The 5,311-nt window shown below is 60.6% G+C and overlaps 1 pseudogene; it reads right to left on the reverse strand.

The window, feature by feature from the left end:
* Nucleotides 1-585: 585 nt before the first annotated feature.
* LOC144962078 (small subunit ribosomal RNA) lies at nucleotides 586-2,692 on the reverse strand (annotated as a pseudogene).
* Nucleotides 2,693-5,311: the final 2,619 nt, after the last annotated feature.

Genomic DNA, 5,311 nt, shown 5'->3' on the forward strand with positions numbered 1-5,311 from the left:
TCGCGTGCGTGCTTCCCCCCTCTTGGGTGCCGTCTTTTGGGTTTCCCCCCCCCATCCAAGGCCGGGTGGGGACGACGCCCTCCCGTGGTCAGACGGGAGCCCTCGATCTCCCGGCCCCCCCAGTCGGGCCGAGACCCGAACCGGTACGGCCCGTCGCGCCGCTCAGTCCCCCCCAGAAAGAACCGGTTGCGGCGACGTCGTAGGGCCGACCCTCATACGGACGTGGCCGGTGACTTAAACGCCCACGGCCGCAATTTGCGTTCAAAAACGTCGATGGTTCAATGAGGCAGCTGCAGTTCACACGACCCCCAAACGGCGGGCCCCGCACTCTTCATCGACCGCGCAAAGCCGAGTGATCCAAACCCCCCAAAGGTTGTATTTATTTTCTCTCGCTTTAAGGGCCAAACGACGACCAAAGGGGTGGGGGGGCAAGCGTTGCGCGCGCGGGTTACTCCGCGGCCAACGCCCGCAGCCCCCGTTTATCGCTTCGGACCGCTCCCCCGGCCAGGAGCAGCCCGCCTCACCGGACAGTGTTTTAACCCTTCACCCGTGCGGGCGGGCGGGCTGGGGGCAAAACGAAATCGGACGTGATCCTAACCGAAGGTTCACCTACGGTAACCCTTGTTACGATTTTTACCCTCTCGGGGCAGCGCAGTTCGGGCGACATCGCGACGACTGCGATTTCAGGAGCCCGAAGCTCCGTCTCGCCGGCCACTCCGGGGCCCTGGCTGCGCCGTCCACCGAGGTAGCGACGGGCGGTGTGTACAAAGGGCAGGGACGTAGTCGGCACGGATGCTGACCCGTGACTACGTGGCATTCCGAGTTCACGGCCCAACTCGCAGGAAGACCGCCCCCGGACATGAAGACTCCTACGCTCACGGTCTACACACCGCGCCGGCTGGCGCCACCACTGTAGCACACGTGCAGCCCAGGACATCTGCTAAGGGCATCACAGACCTGTTATGGCTCCATCTCGTACGCACTGCTCGAGGTCAATCCCTGCAGGACGCGGCCTGCGCGTACGGACGCGGTCCGGGCAACCGCCTCTCCCTGAGTGGGAAGACCGACGCCCGACCCGAGAGCCGAACGGCCGACCCAACCCGTGAGCGGACCCCTCTTGACCGCCGTTTGTTATCCGCCAGGGCAGAGTCTCGCCCGGTTATCGGAATGAACCAGACGGATCCGCTCCACGCGCTCAGCAACGGCCATGCACCACCACCCACCGAATCATGAAAGAGCCTCAGTCTGTCAATCCACGCGGTGTCCGGACCTGGTACAGCTTCCCCGTGTTGAGTCAAATTGAGCCGCAGGCTCCACTCCTGTGGTTGCCCTTCCGTCAATTCCTTTAAGTTTCAGCCTTGCGACCGTACATATCCCCACCCGAGCCCAGGCACTCTGATTTCTCCGGGGCCTCGCGATGGCTTCCCCCACAGGGGACGTCCCCCGCGTAACCGGTCGGCATTGGTTTTACTGTCGAGAACTACCCGCGGTACCTGATCGCGTTCGTTCCTCCGACTTTCGTTCATGATCAACGAAGGCGCTCTTGGCCGGTGCCTTCGCTCTTAGTTCGTACCCACCGCGATCGTCGGATTCCACCCCTCCCGCGGTAGTACCGCAACGCCGCCCCCCGGCCGTCTCTATAGACCTCTGCCCACCGCCCCCAACGGAGACCGGTCCCGTGGTTACATTGCGGGGCGGTGGCGTCATCACATCGTTCCGAGCAAAGCTGTGCGAGCACGACCTGCTTTGAGCACTTCCAATTGATTCAGGAGAAACACCGCCCGTACCTTAGTGTCGGCCCAGAAACGCCACGTACCAAGCCGACACGGTCTTAAGACGGAAAAGAGACTAAAAAACCGGCAGCGACGGGCAAGCGATGCCCGGCGAGATCCTCGCGAGGGTCCGGTTGGCGGCACCGAAGGACACCGCTTGCTCCATCCCCAAAACCACGACGGTGCATAATCGCCGGGGCAACGTCACCCGCGGTTTGTCGCTGCCGTCACCATTCAGAGATCCAACTACGAGCGTTTTAAACGCAAGCAACTACAACATAACGCCATCGGAGCTGGAATATTACCGGCGGCTGCTGGCACCAGCTGCCCTCCGATAGGGTCAATCAACGGCACGTGTATTGGTCTACGCTCAATCCGACCGGCTAGGCTCGCATGCGACCCAGCCCCGACATTTATCTTCACTACCTCACCGTGCTGGAGTGGGTAAAGTTGCGCGCCTGCTGCCACCCTTAAGCGTGGGTAGCCGTCTCGCAGGCTCCCTCTCCGGATCGAACCCTGATCCTCCGTCACCCGTAGCCAACACGTGGGGGCTCTTGCCCGGGCCGTCTAAATTTGATGGGACGGCGAGCAAACTGGGTCACGCGCGCTAACAGCGAGTCGTCAACATACCCAGAGTTCGCCTCAGCCTGGCGGGCGGCGTTAACCACCCGCCCGGTCCGGTCAAGATCCTAATAAATGCGCCCTCTCCCCGCGGAGGTAACCCCGTTAGGAGGAGGACTCGTGTGCACGTATTAGCTCTGGGATTCCTACAGGTGTCCGGACAAACATCGCCCACCCCGTGTATTATCGCCGATATAAACTGAGCATTTCGCGGTTCCCCTTCTGTGTAGGGTGAGCATAGGCGTGCATGGCTTAACCCTCAAGACAAGCATAAGACTACAGGCAGGATCAACCTGGTAGGTATCCATTTCCAACCCGGCGGGACGGACCCGCTGGGACAGGAGGCTACGGGCGCCGACGACCGAAGCCCAGACGCCGAGAACTCCAGCGCTCGACTCCTTCGCCGACGGCCCTTCTCGACTCTACCCGCCACAAACGTTACACCCCTTCGGCCTTCTCAGCTGCTGGGTCGGACTGCTCCGACCGCCCGGACAACGCTCGCGCTCACACGACTCTAGGTCCTCTACCGAGGAGCTAACCTGGGACCGACTCCGGACTCTCCGACCACCGCTCGTCCAGGCGCTGGTGACCGTGGGTGTACCAGAGGCCACCGCGCGCCTTTCGGCTCGCCTTGCTTCAATTTCAATTTTTCCGACCGACGACCGCCTTCCCTATACTACGTCCCAAACCCCTGGTAAGGTAGCCCTTTTCCTCTTGCGGACTACTAAAAAAAAAAATTTTTTTGGTGCAAATTCAGATTCGACCCCAGGCACGTATGGCAAACCCGAGCCCCCGACCTCCGAAACAGCCCGAATTTCCCATCGCACTACTCTAGCGAAGTAGCGGGAACGCGTTTAAACCCGCGTAAACGGTCTTCCGAGCGAGTACAGGGCCCTAACGGGAAGGGCCCCGAAGTTCAAAACCGTCGGCAATGGGGAGGTCCCAGGTGCGATCATAGGTGGTGGGTTTATTTCATTCAAATTCGCTCCGTAGAGGAAATGCGCTCGACCAAAGTTTTTTCCCTCGGCCCTCGGAGGGCTTACCGCGGGAGCGTCCCGGCGTAGAGTCCTTCTCGGCCGTAGCGAGAGCTTCTTACCCCAGGGACGCCCGTGCGGTAAAGCCTCGAATCGACGAGGCGATAAAATCGTATGAATAAAGCTCCCAAACCGGGATTTGAACCACCGGCAGGGTTGGCCGGCCCGTGGGCCAACTCGATCGAGCCCGAGTCGTCGATCGCCCGACTCTAGCGAAGTAGCGGGACCGCGTTTAACACTCCGCCAAGCGAGTACAGGGCCCTAACGGGAAGGGCCCCGAAGTTCAAAAACCGGTCGGCAATGGGGAGGTCCCAGGTGCGATCATAGGTGGTGGGTTTATTTCATTCAAATTCGCTCCGTAGAGGAAATGCGCTCGACCAAAGTTTTTTCCCTCGCCCTCGGAGGGCTTACCGCGGGAGCGTCCCGGCGCTAGAGTCCTTCTCGGCCGTAGCGAGAGCTTCTTACCCAGGGACGCCCGTGCGGTAAAGCCTCGAATCGACGAGGCGATAAAATCGTATGAATAAAGCTCCCAAACCGGGATTTGAACCCCGGCAGGGTTGGCCGGCCCGTGGCCAACTCGATCGAGCCCGAGTCGTCGATCGCCCGACTCTAGCGAAGTAGCGGGAACGCGTTTAACACTCCGCCAAGCGAGTACAGGGCCCTAACGGGAAGGGCCCGAAGTTCAAAACCGGTCGGCAATGGGGAGGTCCCAGGTGCGATCATAGGTGGTGGGTTTATTTCATTCAAATTCGCTCCGTAGAGGAAAATGCGCTCGACCAAAGTTTTTTTCCTCGGCCCTCGGAGGGCTTACCGCGGGAGCGTCCCGGCGCTAGAGTCCTTCTCGGCCGTAGCGAGAGCTTCTTAACCCCAGGGACGCCCGTGCGGTAAAGCCTCGAATCGACGAGGCGATAAAATCGTATGAAATAAAGCCCCAAACCGGGATTTGAACCCCGGCAGGGTTGGCCGCCCGTGGGCCAACTCGATCGAGCCCGAGTCGTCGATCGCCCGACTCTAGCGAAGTTAGCGGGAACGCGTTTAACACTCCGCAAGCGAGTACAGGGCCCTAACGGGAAGGGCCCCGAAGTTCAAAACCGGTCGGCAATGGGGAGGTCCCAGGTGCGATTCATAGGTGGTGGGTTTATTTCATTCAAATTCGCTCCGTAGAGGAAATGCGCTCGACCAAAGTTTTTTCCCTCGGCCCTCGGAGGGCTTACCGCGGGAGCGTCCCGGCGCTAGAGTCCTTCTCGGGCGTAGCGAGAGCTTCTTACCCCAGGGACGCCCGTGCGGTAAAGCCTCGAATCGACGAGGCGATAAAATCGTATGAATAAAGCTCCCAAACCGGGATTTGAACCCCGGCAGGGTTGGCCGGCCCGTGGGCCAACTCGATCGAGCCCGAGTCGTCGATCGCCCGACTCTAGCGAAGTAGCGGGAACGCGTTTAACACTCCGCCAAGCGAGTACAGGGCCCTAACGGGAAGGGCCCCGAAGTTCAAAAACCGGTCGGCAATGGGGAGGTCCCAGGTGCGATCATAGGTGGTGGGTTTTATTTCATTCAAATTCGCTCCGTAGAGGAAATCGCTCGACCAAAGTTTTTTCCCTCGGCCCTCGGAGGGCTTACCGCGGGAGCGTCCCGGCGCTAGAGTCCTTCTCGGCCGTAGCGAGAGCTTCTTACCCCAGGGGCGCCCGTGCGGTAAAGCCTCGAATCGACGAGGCGATAAAATCGTATGAATAAAGCTCCCAAACCGGGGTTTGAACCCCGGCAGGGTTTTGGCCGGCCCGTGGGCCAACTCGATCGAGCCCGGGCGTCGATCGCCCACTCACGAAGTCGGGGAAAGCGTTTAACACTCCGCCAACGAGTACAGGGGGCCCCAACGGGAAAGGGGCC

Source organism: Berghia stephanieae, unplaced genomic scaffold (assembly GCF_034508935.2).
Source record: "Berghia stephanieae isolate SIO BIC M18660-M18661 unplaced genomic scaffold, UCSD_Bste_1.3 scaffold5813, whole genome shotgun sequence".
NCBI lineage: Eukaryota > Metazoa > Mollusca > Gastropoda > Nudibranchia > Aeolidiidae > Berghia > Berghia stephanieae.